The sequence below is a fragment of the Eublepharis macularius genome, chromosome 5 (genome assembly GCF_028583425.1).
Source record: "Eublepharis macularius isolate TG4126 chromosome 5, MPM_Emac_v1.0, whole genome shotgun sequence".
Lineage (NCBI taxonomy): Eukaryota > Metazoa > Chordata > Lepidosauria > Squamata > Eublepharidae > Eublepharis > Eublepharis macularius.
Genome location: NC_072794.1, coordinates 19,698,802 through 19,715,945, shown reverse-complemented (window position 1 = coordinate 19,715,945; position 17,144 = coordinate 19,698,802). Strand labels below are relative to the sequence as shown.

Genomic DNA, 17,144 nt, shown 5'->3' with positions numbered 1-17,144 from the left:
AGATTTCAACATGGGACTGCCTGGATCCTAGTCTGCCACTCTATCCACTACACCATGTCTCTTCTCATGGCATTGGAGGTGTCCCGTTTCCCTAATCTCCCTCCCTCTCCACACCAGTTACCAAATATAACATCTCATCTCTTCAGTTCTGATGAAGTTGGTAGGAAAATATTCACCGCATAGTCACAGGATACAGGAATAGGATCACCTTTGTGCAGAAACACCAGATGCTGGTCTGTTTCTGAACTCAATTCAAATTGCTGATTCTTACTCTGAACGGCTTGGGACAAGGATACTTGAGCGCTGCCTCCTGCCACACTGCCTGGCTTGCTAGTTTGGATCTTCCTCTCAAACTCTGCTCTCCGTGCCTCTGCCTTTCAGATGTGAGGCAGCTGGCAACCAGTGACAGCTTTTTCAGTGGTGGCCCCTTGTGGAACGCCCTTCTCCTTGAGGCTTGCCTGGTGACTACCCGTAGTATCTTTGAGGTGCCAGGCTAAAACAGAGATAAGAGAAAGATTCTGTATGACAAGAAAGTGAGAGAGATGCTGTATGATGCAGTGTTTCTACAAACAGAAAAGCTTAATTTTGCTAAATGGATAAAGTGAAATAATTTGCCAATATTGTAATAATTGATTTGATCTTTTAATTGCAAAATGGGATTTTGGACATCAGAGACATTTTAGAGCTACACTCTAATGAAATGTTTCAGGACGATGGTTTGGTAAAGGGATAAGCACTGCAGCCTATACTACTATGTATATTAAGAACTATCTGTTGCTGTAAGTATGATCCTACTATGTAATTCCTGCATCACTTAAAGCATTGTGATAATGCTTATTTTTTGTTTTAATTTGGTTTCAGCTCTTTTAAAATTTCTACTCATTTTCAGATGCAATCCAAACATCATTGCATTGTTTATTGGGTATGCTGTTCTTATTGATTTAAATTGTCTGTGCGGTACAATACAGCTTAAATCTCAGAAAGAAAAATGGATAATAAATAATGTAAAGATGGAAGGAAGGAAGGCGGAAGTTGTTTCCATTTTTGAAAAATGGGTTTAGTATACTGATATTTAATATTTAGTATGAAAAAATCTAATAAAATATTTCTGTTCTTGAGAGGAAATTTTCTCTATCTGTCTTGAGAAAGTTAAGAGTAGAGATGGGCACGAACCACAAAAAACCCAAACTACGAAGTTCATGGTTCGTGGATTTTCATGAACCAGAAACCACGAACTGGCACGAACTGGGGCCAGTTTATGAACCAGTTCATGGATCGGGGGGTTTAAATGCCCCTTTCTGGCCGCTTAGCAGCGGCAGGGAAAGGGGCCTTTGACAGTTTAAAGGGCCCTTTCCTGCCTTGCAAGCAGCAGCTCCCTTTAACCTATCAGCTGGCAGGCAATGGGGAGGATTCCCCCTTGCTGCCTGCCAGCTAATAGTTTAAAGCAGGGGTGGCCAAACTTGCTTAATGTAAGAGCCACATAGAATAAATGTTAGATGTAGACATGGGCACAAACCAAAAAAATTTAACAAACCAGTTGTTCATGGTTTGGTGCCAATGATGAACCCGAACCAGCAAACTGCAACGAACTTTTCTCGTTGCCGAACCAGTTCGAGGTTCGTGGGCATCAGAATGGCCCCCGTTGGACTTAGAGAGCCATATTCCCAGGGAGTGTTTACCAGGCTCCCCTCCAGACAGCATCCAAGTTTGGTCAAGATTGCAATAGGGATCTTGGAGTTATACCCCCAGGAAACTCCCATTCGATACAATTAGAGCCACTAGTTGACGTCGGCCCAGTGTACAAGGGATTGGCCATCAGAACTGCCTATCAGGGTTTTCAGGGATGAGATTGGAGTGCCCATGGCTACAGAACACCCCCCTTCCCCCTCCCTCCCCCCGGGTGTCTTCTCCCATATAACCAATTGTAACCAACTTGCAGCTCCATGGTTGGAAGGAAGACCTGCCGATCAAGGTAAGCTGGGCTTCAATTCGGGTTTCCAGGGCAACAGAAGAAGTGCAGACAGAGTTCAGGCATTCCCCCTGCTCTGTTTCCAAGGGAATTGATTGATGGTGCCTGACTGTCTGGCTTCACGAACCACAAGCGAGCACAACAAACTGGGCTTCCAACTAATGCTGATTCATTGGTAGGGGTGTGCAAGCCAAAAAATTTCGGCTAAAGCCGAAAGCCAAAAGCCGAAAGAAGAATCTCTTTCGAATAAGCCGAAAGCCGAAACGGCCAGCCGTTTCGGCTTTCGGCTTTGTTTTGGCTTTCTTTCGGCTTTCGGCTTTCAGCTTTTTCAATGGGAAAATGCCTCCGTCTTCCCGGACGTCTGGGGGAGGCATTTTCCCACTGAATCAGCCCAAAATTGGTGGGGACCTTCCTCTAACCCCTCTCTAAAACACCCCCAAGTTTCAGACCGATTGGACAGCAGGTCCCCCATCCTCCCATAAGAAAGCGAAGGAGCAGCATATTGTTAGCATGCTGCTGCTCATCTTCTTCATTATTTCCTATGGGGAAAAATGAAGAAGCAGGCTTCCTTTGCCAGGGGTGGCATTTTGTATGCAAAATGCCCCCTTACCCTCAGGGGCCCTTCTCCCACCCCCCACCAAGGCTCAGACTGCTCCCACTTGGGGGGGGCCATTTCATGGCCTCCCCAAGTAGGTGCTCTTTTCTCTACCACTGACAGCTGGGGGAGGCTTGTCTTGCCAGGGGTGGCATTTTGCATGCAAAATGCCCCCCAACCCTCTGGGGCCCTTCTCCCACCCTTCCTCCCACCCCCCACCAAGGCTCAGACTGCTCCCACTTGGGGGGGCATTTCATGGCCTCCCCAAGTAGGTGCTCTTTTCTCTACCACTGACAGCTGGGGGAGGCTTGTCTTGCCAGGGGTGGCATTTTGCATGCAAAATGCCCCCCAGCCCTCAGGGGCCCTTCTCCCACCCCTCCTCCCACCCCCCCACCAAGGCTCAGCCTGCTCCCACTTGGGGGGGCCATTTCATGGCCTCCCCAAGTAGGTCCTCTCAGCCCCTAAAGTCCACCCCTTACAGCCCCACACAAACCCAATTCCCCCCCAGCTGCCACACACAGACCCAAATCCCCACATTAGCCCCTCACAGACCCAAATCCACCCCCACCTGCCCCACACCCATAACCCCAGGAACAGGCTGGCAAAGGCCAGCCCTCTCCCTTTGTTCCCTATGCTGGGAACTTCTAAACTCTCTTTCCCTGGGCAATTCTGCACAGCCCAGGGGTGCCACAATGGTGGGCACACTTCTGAGTGCCAGCTGGTCCCTGTGAAAGAGCACCTGAACCACAGACACCCTCCCTCAATTTCCCCCACCACCTACAGAGATGGCTGGCCAGCCAGCCCCATTGTTCCCTATGATGGGAACCAACTGCACAACAAAGAATAAAACACGAACAACACAAAATAAAGTTTTTTAAAAATTATTTTCTCCCTTTCAAAGTACAAGTAGGCAAAGCATTATGACACATTACACCAGCAGTCCCCCACACAGAAAAATTAAAACACAACTCACTTAACATCAGAGAATCACAAAACACGATTGCTGTCAAAAACACTTTATTTCTTGAACAGCTTTAGGATACACAGCAGGGGGGGCGCACCAAAGGGCATGATAGAAGTGTACTACACAAAATAATACAACCCACTTCACCGTTTTTGACAGCAGTTGTGTTTGTGTGATTCTCTGATGTGAAGTGAGTTGTGTTATTTTTATGTAGTACACTGCTTTCATGCCCTGTTGTGCCTTCCTACTGTGTAACCCAAAGCAGTTAAGGAAATAAAGTGCTTTTGACAGCAATATTTTGGGGTGATTCTCTGATGTCAAGTGAGTTGTATTATTTTTGTGTAAGATACTGCTGCCATGCCCTTTGGTGCGCCCCCCTGCTGTGTATCCTAAAGCTGTTCAAGAAATAAAGTGTTTTTGACAGGAATTGTGCTTTTGTGATTCTATGATGTTAAGTGAGTTGTGTTATTTTTGTGTAAGATACTGCTGCCATGCCCTTTGGTGTGCCCCCCTTCTGTGTAACCTAAAGCTGTTCAAGAAATAAAGTGTTTTTGACAGGAATCGTGTTTTGTGATTCTCTGATGTTAAGTGAGTTGTGTTAATTTTTCTGTGTGGGGGACTGCTGGTGTAATGTGTCATAATGCTTTGCCTACTTGTACTTTGAAAGGGAGAAAATAATTTTTAAAAAACTTTATTTTGTGTTGTTCGTGTTTTATTCTTTGTTGTGCAGTTGGTTCCCATCATAGGGAACAATGGGGCTGGCTGGCCAGCCATCTCTGTAGGTGGTGGGGGAATTTGAGGGAGGGTGTCTGTGGTTCAGGTGCTCTTTCACAGGGACCAGCTGGCACTCAGAAGTGTGCCCACCATTGTGGCACCCCTGGGCTGTGCAGAATTGCCCAGGGAAAGAGAGTTTAGAAGTTCCCAGCATAGGGAACAAAGGGAGAGGGCTGGCCTTTGCCAGCCTGTTCCTGGGGTTATGGGTGTGGGGCAGGTGGGGGTGGATTTGGGTCTGTGAGGGGCTAATGTGGGGATTTGGGTCTGTGTGTGGCAGCTGGGGGGAATTGGGTTTGTGTGGGGCTGTAAGGGGTGGACTTTAGGGGCTGAGAGGACCTACTTGGGGAGGCCATGAAATGCCCCCCCAAGTGGGAGCAGGCTGAGCCTTGGTGGGGGGTGGGAGGAGGGGTGGGAGAAGGGCCCCTGAGGGCTGGGGGACATTTTGCATGCAAAATGCCACCCCTGGCAAGACAAGCCTCCCCCAGCTGTCAGTGGTAGAGAAAAGAGCACCTACTTGGGGAGGCCATGAAATGCCCCCCCCAAGTGGGAGCAGTCTGAGCCTTGGTGGGGGGTGGGAGGAAGGGTGGGAGAAGGGCCCCAGAGGGTTGGGGCCCTTCTCCCCTGGCAAGACAAGCCCCCCCCCCAGCTGTTAGTGGTAGAGAAAAGAGCACCTACTTGGGGAGGCCATGAAATGCCCCCCCCAAGTGGGAGCAGTCTGAGCCTTGGTGGGGGGTGGGAGGAAGGGTGGGAGAAGGGCCCCAGAGGGTTGGGGGCATTTTGCATGCAAAATGCCACCCCTGGCAAGACAAGCCTCCCCCAGCTGTCAGTGGTAGAGATTAGAGCACCTACTTGGGGAGGCCATGAAATGCCCCCCCCAAGTGGGAGCAGGCTGAGCCTTGGTGGGGGGTGGGAGGAGGGGTGGGAGAAGGGCTCCTGAGGGCTTGGGGGCATTTTGCATGCAAAATGCCACCCCTGGCAAGACAAGCCCCCCCTCCAGCTGTCAGTGGTAGAGAAAAGAGCACCTACATGGGGAGGCCATGAAATGCCCCCCCCAAGTGGGAGCATGCTGAGCCTTGGTGGGGGGTGGGAAGAAGGGTGGGAGAAGGGCTCCTGAGGGTAAGGGGGCATTTTGCATACAAAATGCCACCCCTGGCAAAGGAAGCCTGCTTCTTCATTTTCCCCCCATAGGAAATAATGAAGAAGATGAGTAGCAGCATGCTAACAATATGCTGCTCCTTCGCTTTCTTATGGGAGGATGGGGGACCTGCTTTGGGGGGCCATAACATGGCCCCCCAAAGTCCAATCGATCTGAAACTTGGGGGGTTTTTAGAGAGGGGTTAGAGGAAGGTCCCCACCAATTTTGGGCTGATTCAGTGGGAAAATGCCTCCCCCAGACGTCCGGGAAGACGGAGGCATTTTCCCATTGAAAAGCCAAAAGAAAGCCTAAAGAAGCCAAAACGTTTCGGCTTTTTTTCTTTCGGCTAGCCGAAACGTTTCGGCTTTCTCCGAAACGTTTCGGCTAACCCGAAAGAAGCCGAAACACTTTTGTTTCGGCTTTCTTTCGGCATTCAGAAAGCTGAAACGCACATCCCTATTCATTGGCCATGAACCCTCACAAACCGCTGGTTTGCAAATGGAAGATCGGGCGGTTTGTGGGTTTTTTTGGTTCGTAATGCGGTTCATGCTCATGTCTAGTTAGGTGTTTGAGAGCCAAAATACATGATGCATTGAAGTGACTTCAGATGAGGAAGTGGGTTTGGGGGAGTGTCCTGCAAGTGATATCACAGAAAGGGGTGGAGTTTTGGTGCAGTATACTGGAAGTGACATCATCAGAAGGGGTGGAGCTTGGGAAGAGTCATCACCTGACCTTTGACTTGGAAGTGACATCACAAAAGTGATATCACATCCTTGCTAGGCTTCACTCCGAAAGTCCCCAGATATTTTCTGAGTCAGACCTGGCAACCCCAACATTTTTATTGAAAATATGAAAGACATGGAAAGAAAGAAGGAAAGGGAGGAAAAGACAAGGGAAAAAAGGAGGAAAGGGAGGAAAGGGAGGGAGGGAAATAAACTAGATTAAAATAAAATGTATGGCCATGGCGATAGAGACCTCCGAGAGCCACACAATATGACTAGAAAAGCCACATGTGGCTCCCGAGCCACAGTTTGGCCACCTCTGGTTTAAAGGAACCAGCTGCTTGCAAGTGGCAGGGCCCTTTAAACTGCCCAACCCCCCACCCCCCGGCCCCTGCCCCGGCCCCTGCCCCGGCCCCTGCCCCGGCCCCGGCCGCGGCCCCGGCCCCGGCCCCGGCCCCGGCCCCGGCCCCGGCCCCGGCCCCAGCCCCGGCCCCAGCCTTACCTGGCCCTGTGGGCCCGCAGTGTCCTCCCCCTCCTCCCGTGAGGGGCAGGATGGCTGTTTTCAGCCTTTTCCACCCCTGCGCGGGCCTGTGCGGCAGCAGAAGAGGCCATTTGAGGGGCGGGAAGGCTGTTTTCGGCTTTGTCTGCTTCTGCACTGGCCCGCAGGGCAGCAGAGGCAGGGCCGGTACCACCATTGAGGCGGTGAGGCAGGCACCACAGGCGCTGAGGACCTGAAGGAGGTGCCGGAGGGGGTGCCAGGGGTGGAGGCATGCGTCATGGAGCTGTCATGCCTGTCCCACAGCTGCTGCAGCCAGCCAGCCCTGTGCTGGCGCCGGCGCCACCAACAACAACACATGCCCCCAGCTAGGCACAGCAGCTGTGGGCCAGGCATGACAGGTGTCCGGAGCAGCATGTGGAACCTCCCCAGTCACCCAGGGCACCCGACTGGGACCATGGGCAGCCTCCGTGTGCCATCCCAGCCACCCACCGGCATGTTGATGTCATCACGCAGTGACGTCATCATGCAGTCTGGAGGGGGTGTAGGGGCAGCCGCAGGTACCAGAAACCCTGGCACCGCCCCTGGGTGGAGGAGGCTGAAAACGGCCTTCCTGCCCCTTGTGGGAGGAAGGGGAGGACACCGCAGGCCCACAGGGCAAGGTAAGTGTGGGGCTGAGGCTGGAGGGGTAGGGGTGGGGGGTGGGGTTTGGGCAGTTTAAAGGGCCTTGCAGCTTGCAAGCCGCAGGAAAAGTTTATATGGCCATGGCCATTTAAAATGTCCCTTTACGACCCAAATGAACCCGTTCGTGGAAATGAGCTTCCATGAACCGCTGGTTCGCAAACCCCGAACCAACCTGGTTCGTGGGTTTTTGGGGCGTCGTAATTCGATTCGTGCCCATCTCTAGTTAAGACTGCCGGTACTCTAATCTAGAGAACTGGATTTGATTCCCCACTCCTCCACTTGAAGCCAGCTGGGTGACCTCGGGTCAGTCATAGCTTCCCAGAGCTCTCTCAGCCCCACCCGTCTCACAGGGTGTTTGTAGTGGGGATAATAATAACATATTTTGTAAACTGCTCTGAGTGGGTTTTAAGTTCACCTGAAGGCCGATATATAAATCAAATATTATTTTGTTGTTATTATTATTAAAATGCACTGAAATATGTTCATCAACAGCACAAAGCATAATGTGCTTACAACTTAAATTTATAAAAAAGTGTAATCCGCACCACAAGGCTTGAACTCTCCACCCTAATCTAATCTGTCCACTTGCAGAGGAAAGGGAGAGCGGAAAGGAGACAGACAAGCTGATATTGGGCAAGAATGTTTCTGCACATGATGTAAGATGTATGTGCAGCCTAGTTGCCTACATTTTATTTTATGTTTATTATGATTTTTTAAATTTTAATTTAATTTTATTTCATGTATACCCCTCCTTTCCTCCAATATGGCCCAAAGTGCCTTACATCATTCACCTATCTTCCATTTTAGCAACCCTCCAGCATTTATCAGATGGAAGTTTAGCCACATTAATCTGTTACAGAAAAACAAGTGCTTCATAAAGATCAACAGATGTATTAATAATATTCTTTAGGAGGTCTCTGATTGAATTTTTCTAAACAGTTCATTCTCAAGTAATTCTAGCAGCCTTTCTGAGAAGATATAATTAAGCGAAATTCAAAACAGCAAAGAATATTCAAGGATTCAGGTTCTTACATTCTTTTTCCGTATAAGATGATCTCTGCTATTGAGATCAGGCCTCAAAACAATAACATAGCATTTGGGGAGAAAGATGCAAACCAGGAGACCAGCACCAGAGGCCAGGATGGAGAAGACTTCCACGGTCACTATGGACTTCCCTTTGATGCTCAGGTAGGTTGAGATAAAGGAGAACCAAACGCTACAAAAGACCAGCATGCTGAAAGTGATAAACTTGGCTTCATTGAAGCTGTCAGGCAGTTTCCTAGCTAGGAAAGCCACGACGAAGCTGATAATGGCCAGAAAACCCATGTAACCCAGGACAATGTAAAACATGGTGACTGAGCCTTCGTTACACTCCAGTATGATCTCTGTAGCTAGGGAATTGAAGTCTGAGTTTGGGAATGGGGGAGAAATTATCAACCAGATGGCACAGATAACAGCTTGGATAAGGGGACAGGTTAGGACAATGGAATTCACCCATTGTCTCCCCAAGGCTTTTCTTGTCACATTTCCTGGTTTGGAAGCCATGAAGGCCAGAACCACCGTAACAGTTTTTGCCAAGATGGAAGAAATGGCAAGAGAGAAGATAATGCCAGAAGCAGTCTGTCGCAGAAGGCAGGTGACCCTCCTGGGCCGCCCGATGAACAGCAAGGAGCAGATGAAGCAGAGCAGCAGGGAAATGAGGAGGGCATAGGAGAGCTTTTGGTTGTTGGCTTTGACGATTGGCGTGTCTCGATGTTTAATGATGGTCGCCAGGACTAGGAATGTGATCAGAGACAGTAAAAGAGCAAGAGAAGCTAAAAAGACCCCCAAAATCTCTTCATAGGAAAGGAAGGTCACTTTCTTTGAGATGCAGCTGTCTTGATTCTTGTTTGGATATTGATCTTCTGGGCATGGGACACAGTGATCAGCATCTGGAAGAAACCAACACTAATGAAGTATCTCCAGCACTTGGCAAATGTTCGCTGTATCATGTCCAGTTGAGCTCACACACAAGGATATTAAATGATACATTGTCCAGGTTAGACTACTAAACCAGTGGTTCTCAAGCTATAGGTCAGAAACTGAAATTGAGTGCAATGTTCTCACACAGGACCGGCGCGTCCATTGAGGCAGGTCCGGCAGCCACCTCGAGCCCTGAGGCGCCGGAGGGGGAGCCATGGGCAGGGGTGTGCACTGCAAAGCTGGTGGTAGCAGCACTGGCGGCTGAGCGGAGGGATGGGAAGCTGCCTGCATGCTGCCCTGGCTGCCTGCCACACCTGGCCTGCAGCTTCTGCAGCCTACCAGCCCTCCTGCCCTGCCGCCACTGCTACCAGCAGCGCCCCCAGCTGGGTGCAGCAGCTGCGGGCCAGGTGCAGCAGGTGTCCAGGGCAACACACAGAGCAACGGAGCGGGAGGGCTGGGAGGATGCACGTGCACCTCCTCCGCCACCCGCCGCGACAATGAGGCCAGCTCCAGCAGCATGCTGCGTGATGACGTCACACGCAGTGACATCATTACACAATCTGGGGGCACATGCATGTAGGGGCAGCAACACACCTGAAACTGCCCCCTGCCTCAGGTGCCAGAAATTCTGCTGCCGGCTGTGTTCTCACAGGTCGGTTGTGAGACCAGGAGGGAGGAACAGGGGGATCTTGGATGGTAGTCTAGATGGCAAATTTGGGTTCGTCACTGCATAATGATCAAAATGGCGTTGAAATATAGTCTGTTGTGCACTAATGCTACATAATCATGAGGGTCCTACAGTCTCTCCTGGATAAGGGTATTTCTGTTTCATGGGCCTTGGATGGCAGGCCTTTCCTCTCTTCCAGACAGCCTCCTAACTTGAAACAGCTTCTCACCAAGAACAGGGGCCAACACAAAAGAGGCTCAAACCTGAAACTAAACCTGCAGCAAGTCTAGATGCCAACTTTGTCTCCACATACGCTACTGTATAACATCAGCTACACCATTCTGGGCTTGCTCACTTCCACATCATCCAATTGAATATATGACATCATATAGCCAAAATATCTCTGCTTTGTACATTGGACAAATGAGTTGGTGCATACACATGAGAGAATCAATTAACACAAACCTAACACAAGAAATCCTTACTATCATTTATAATAGGTTAACAGAACCCACTTTTTAGAAATTATAACTGGCTGTTCTTTACATTTTTTATCACACTATAACCCTTTATTGATCTAAACTTTCTTATGCATCAGACTGCTTCTTTTCTTCCTTGATTAGTTTATTGTTTATCCTATTGTTTATCCTGTAACCTCTGCTTTCGGTTATCATTATTTATGTGTAGCCACCTAATCTGTTGGATTTGAATCCAGTGGCACTTTAAAGACCAACAAGATTTTCAAGACCTGAAGAAGGGGGTTGTGAGACTCTCAAAAGCTCATACCTGAAAGTCTTGTTGGTCTTTAAGGTGCCACTGGACTCAAATCCTCCAGTTCTACTGAAGACCAAGGATGGAAATACATGTTACAAATAACCTCAGGATTCTCACGTGCAGGATTTTGTGTGTGCTCCCCAATTCACTTGCAGGCTGTACTTGCTCGACGCAGGCAAATGCCGCTTTCATGAGAGCTCCCTTTGTGTGATCGAGTCTATAAGTAATCTTCGCAAGAACAAGTACTATAGGCTCCTTTAACTTGCCCATTTGCACTTCTTTGAGGTGTGAGGGAGTGTCAAGATTTGCATTTCAATGAATGGATGTAGGAGAAGGGGAAAATGGAGATACTTTTAGCAGTTGAGGAGGAACTGATATGGAACATATGAATGTACTCTTGGGGAGCAAATTGAAGTCTGACTGTGCGAGTGAGTGCACGGAAAGTTAGAGGGGGGACATGTGAAATGAGGTTCACTTGAACGTCTCTACGTACTTAATAATGTGTATTTTCTCCCCAACACAGCTACCTACCTAAAACTAACCTAATCTTTTGCAGGCCCTTGCTCAAGACAATCACCCCTGGAAACTTTGACAGGATTCACATCAGACCTCTATGTGCCCAGCCTCTGGGTCCCTCTCCGTCTCTAATTTTCCTTACAAAAATGTAGAAAATGTTTTCCTCTTCATAGCATCTAAAGCAGTGAGCTTGGACTCACTAAAGTTCATGCTGGAATAAATATTATTAGCCTTTAAGGGACAGCTGGTCTTCTGCTTTATTTTGCTACAATAAACTTAAACACAACAAGAGCAACAACAATAGTGTGGTTATACACCACTCTTCTCGACAGATTTAGTGCCCCACCCAGAGGATTGAACAAAGTCAGCATTATTATTATTCCCACAATACAGCTGGGGAGCGGGGGCTGAGAAGAGGGGCCACCCTACTGAATTTATGGCAGTAGTGAGATTTGAACCAGCAGAGTACTCGGCTGTTTTCACACGGCCAGGCGCCTGGAAGATCGTGCGAAACTCACACCATAAAAGTGTCTTCCTAGCGCAATTTCTCAGCACATCCCATTTATTGGTCCTTTTTCTGACGTCATCGGGCCATTAAAGGGGATCGTGCCGGAAGATTGTGCTAGGAAAACACTTCATGCTGTGAGTTTGCACGATCACCCAGGGCGCGTGTGAAAATGGCCCTGATTTACTTAACCATTCCAGAATCAACAGTGGTATTCTCAGGGCTGGACTTTAGCAGAGAAGTCCAGGCCCCTGACTCATGTGCTCTGCAGGGGGTCCAAAAAGCAAGCTGTGGCATCTCATTTAAACTATACATTTTAATATTTTATACCCACCAATTTTAATTGTTTATGATATAATATTTTAATGTTTTTATAATGTTTATAATGTTTTTACTGTTTTAAACTGTTGTTAAACCGCCCTGAGCCTGTCTGATGGGGAAGGTGGTCTAGAAATGTGATAAAATAAAAATAAAAATAAATACATTACTATCTAAAGGGAGGGAGCCAGTTTGGTATAGCAGTTAGGAGCAGCATGACTCTAATCTGGAGAACTGGGTTTGATTCCCCACTCTTCCAGTTGAAGCCAGCTGGGTGACCTTGTGTCAGTCACAACTCTCTCAGAGCTCTCTCAGACCCACCCACCTCACAGGGTGATTGTTGTGCGGACAATGGTAACACAGTTTGTAAACTGCTCTGAGTGCGGCATTAAGTTGTCCTAAAAGACAGTATATAAATCAAATGTTCTTCTTGTTGTTATTAAATGCAGAATCTACACTTAGTGCACTGAGTGCAGTCCACTCAGGTTTTATTAAGTTCTACTCTTTAACATGGTTTTCAATCATTGTACCTGTATGGTTAGAAATTGTCCCACTTGGACAACGCTTGCATTCGTAACAGCAAACCCAGTTCCCTTCTTGAACTGTCCTGCTGTATCCTGGTAAGCAGCTCTCCACACACCTAGCAGAAGGCCGCTTCTAAGAAGAAAAAGAGGCAGTGATGAGGTTTTCTCCACAACTGTAGTGGCTCACCTGTACCAAGCCAGACTCACTAACTGAAAGAGGTTTTCTTTTGCAAGCTGGAAGGAGTTGCCAAATTAGGAAGGCCAGATCTCTCCAGGAAAGTTACATATTTCAAGGAAACCATTATAACAGAGGCTCAGATAGAATGCTTACTATTCTGGAGACCATCATTTGAGCTAAGTCACTTTGGTCTGGTCTCTAACGGCAAGTCTCAGGGCCAAACGAGACAATTCTTTTTTGGGGTGAGTTGTGTTTAGGTTCTCCTAACCCAAGTCGTGTTCCTTGAAGTCACGTATCAGCTGCATTTTAAAGATCAGAGAGAACCCCTTTTCGCTTGAACCTATGGAATGAGGGGAAGAGGGGTTTCTGCTTCACCCCCACACAATTTTGAGAAGCTGAAACAGTCCCCGATAGAGTTAGAGCCAAGCTACAAGTGACAAATGACACTGGTTGGACACTTGTCAGCTTCCCTCAAGTTTTGATGGGAAATGTAGGCATCCTGGTCTTGCAGTTGTAATGGAGAGCCAAGCTGTAAAACCAGGATACCTACATTTCCCATCAAAACTTGAGGGAAGCTGACAAGTGTCCAACCTGCGTAAGGCGTCACTTGTAGCTTGGCTCCTACTTGTATAGCTCTAGGTGCTCCTCCAAAGGTATGTAATTAAATCTCTGCCAGGGCCATTTTAGCAGCTGAAAAGTCCATCCTCCCCATACACACCGCAGTTTGAAGCTGTAAATCGGCCCTTCCAATTATTAAAATGATGTTTCCTGCAGCTGTTGTGTCCCTGCAGGGGCCCTCAAGGTTGTTTTGGGGAACCCAGGAACAACTCACCAAAAATGTAATGTCCAGCTTGGTGCTTGTAGTGCAGTCTCAAGGGTTCCAACTGCAACATTTTCTAATTCTCCCATGTGACACATGAATATAATTTCTTCCCTACCTGGGCAGCCCAAATAATCGCATCTGTGTTAATGACGAATTCTTGGCCTGGGGGAGCCCTAGGACTGATCCTCCCAACTTTCACTTGAGCTGAAGATTGATTTGGAAAGAAGATCAAGTTGAAAATATCATAGCCAGCTGCTCTCTTGCCACTTTCAGCAAAATCTACTTCCTCTCCTACACTGTTGTTGAATCGGGTGTTCCTCAAAGCAGCAAGAATCTGAAATGGAAGAGATGCTTTGGAAAGGTGAAGAATGATTGTAACTGTGAGAGGCCATGATGAGAGGCCATGGTGCTTTCTGCCTGGTAAGATGCTGTGAGGGCTACCAAGTAAGGCGATGCCTGCCTGCCTGTCAATCTCTCTCTCATCGAAGGTTGAGGATGCATCTTCAATGGGCTCTAGGGATCCCATTCCGCGGTGGGGGTGGGGGGGTCCATGGCTCACAGCCTCTGCCCCACACCTCTCACCTCCTTGGTGAGGGGAAAGGTACAGGAATGGGTTACCCCCCCCCCAACCTCAAGTGTTCTTCAACATACTCTGGATCGCCTCTGCATTGTGTTGTGAATGATGTCATTCATGGCATGATGTGGAAGTGATCTAGAATGTGTGCATGCTGGGTGCACCCTCGAGGTAAGTTCTCGTAGTGCATCCTCCCCCCAGCGACCCCCAATTTGAGCTCAGGGGGACCTGGCAACCCTAATGGGCACTCTTCCTTAGGCAGTGTCTCTTCCGTTACAGCTATTTATTTTTATTTTTTTGCAGGGGAGAACTGGTGGCTATCTGTTATAACACACTCCATCTGATTGGGTGGAGGCAGGGAGCAATTGGACTGGATACAAGACAGAAGATTGAGATTGTAGATCTGCTTAGCAAGATAGAATTTGATAGAGAAGAAGACATGCTGGTTTTTTGGTGGGGAAGAAGGGGTGGCTTTACAGACTGTCCTGTGATTGCCTTGTCATTGTGTAGACCTAAGTGGAGGAGTCCCTTCACAGCAAGATAGCCCAAGTGATGAAAACCACTCAAATCCTGACAGCTGAGAATGAGCTTTCAAGCACAGGTTTAGCAGCAACAATGGGAGCCCATCTGATCTGAAGGAAGTCATCGACCCTGCAAAATCAAATCAGCCCAAAGAAACCACCTACAAGAGGACCTACAAGTAGGTAGGTAGGACATGTCAATATGGAAATATTTAAACCCAGGTAGAAGATGGCCAATTAAGACTTTTCTTGTAGCACAAGCTTTGCCTCCTGACAGTGGAGAGCAAGGAAATGGAGGACAGAGGAATTATGGACTGTGAACTCCCATCCCTCTTAAAGCAAATTCCTGACAGAAAGGCTCTCCTACAAACCATATCAGAGGAAGGACCTTACCTGCCACGGCTGGACATCCAGAAGTCTCTTGCCTTTTCCCATCATTGCTCGTTGTGACCCATATGTGTACATGGCATGTAACATGTGTGCCACAGAATAGACGGCATTGTAGATATTATAGCTGTGGCCAGTCATCCTCATTTCAAATAGGGGCAGTGGCAGGTTCTCAATGTTCTCCTTCCCTGTACAGCTCTCAAAGCCTCCAACATTGATCTGACCAGCTTCCCTAAATAAACATTTAAATACAAGTTTCCACCATTCTCTAAGAAAGACATCTCCCTGTGGTTGATGTGGATCTAAAGTCAGGAGAAAATTGCGAAATCCTGGCACATCCTTTGTGTGACCTCTAAAGGACAGAGCACCATGGAGGACCTGCACAGCGTTCCACTGATAGTAGTATCCCATAGCAGCAAATTCCCACTGATTTGTCACAATCCAGACCTTCCCCGATGAAAAGGTCTCAGAAGCAAAAAGTGGAAGGATGAACTTACGTATGGCATTGAAGTCCCCAGAGATAACGACGACTTTGACCTTACTCTGCATAACTTCTAAAGCTAGTCTAAAATAGTCAGTTCTAGTCATAACAACATAGGCCAAGATTTCTGACAAAGTCCTTTTAATGAACACAACACAGATGTCGTTCTGAGCAAGCATCACAGTCAGGGACTGGATGAAACTTTCCCCACTGTCATTATCTGGAGCAATGACCCCAATCCAGTTCCAGTGGAAATGAAGGAGTAAGCGGATGAGCCCAAAATACTGTGGGGTTTCACTGGGGTCAATCCGGTAAAAGGAAGGAAATAAGGTCTTCTCTCTTAAGACAGGGTAGAAGGAGCCATAACCGAGCTGGGGGAAGGAAAGAAAAAAAGGATTTCTCAGTGTTGTGTGATATCTTCAAGACTCAAGAAAAATCAGGGCTGTGACAGTAATCCATTTCCTATTGCCCTGTGTTTAACTACCTTGAGATGAGTAACAGGTTCCCATTCTGGAACTTGCTTAAGATTGGTTGTTGTGGATTTTCCGGGCTGTATTGCCGTGGTCTTGGCATTGTAGTTCCTGACGTTTCGCCAGCAGCTGTGGCTGGCATCTTCAGAGGTGTAGCACCAAAAGATAGAGAACTCTCAGTGTCACAGTCATTGCTTAAGATTGATTTCAAAGTCCAACTCCAATTTGAGATTATATTTCTTACAGAGGTTTTAAAAATGCTTTTCCCAGGTAGTTGATTGGTGTAATTAAATGCTGTAAAGACACATCGGATTTCCCTTTGGCAGCTACCCACCTCATTAGCTCAGTATGCTGATAGTTCTAAAACTGTGAGGCAATCATACATGATTGCACACTGCAACGCATTGCCAGCAGCCCAGACAAAAAGATACCTTCAGACCAGTGCTTCTGCGACTGCCCTTTGACTGTAGTTGACTCACTGTCTCATACCTTTTTCTACGGACTAAAACATGAACTAGCCAGAGAAGTAATGGCCCCCAGACTCACCTGGGCAGCCGATTTGCTGCCTGTGGGGCAGCCGGTGGGGCGGAAGCACGGCAGCAGCCACGCTGTCTTTTTCCTAGGCTTGCCTGGGCCTCCCGCGCCCAATCTATTCAAATTCATGACCAGCCAATAAGGGCTGGCTGGGAGGTGGTTGGTCTTGGGGGTGGGGCTGGTGCCAGACCTGGGGAGCCTGCTTTTCACTCAGGTCGGGTAGGGCGCTATTTAAGTTGAACTGCTCTCCCTCCGGCTTCAGGTGCTTTCCAGCAGGTGAAACCGGCGGGTTGCTCATTCCGTGCTGGGGCTGAAATCACTGTGGAAATCCCTGCTGAAATCACTAGTCCCAACAGCACGCGGCGGGTGATCTAGTCGGAGTCATCGGTTCCAGTGTGGAGGCTTGTCTCCGGAGGTGGCTTCATTCTTCAGAGCACTTCTCCCCCTCATCGATGGCTCTGAGACTGAAGGTGGTGGAGGCAGGGCCCCCGGCCAAGGCCTGCCTGGTAGGCATGACTGCTGGCCGGGCTGGAAAATGAGCCGGGCAGAGCGGAGCTTCCTCTCGCCCTTC

General features: G+C 48.3%; 1 pseudogene; it reads right to left on the bottom strand.

The window, feature by feature from the left end:
• Positions 1-8,332: 8,332 nt before the first annotated feature.
• LOC129330281 (vomeronasal type-2 receptor 26-like) lies at positions 8,333-16,871 on the bottom strand (annotated as a pseudogene).
• Positions 16,872-17,144: the final 273 nt, after the last annotated feature.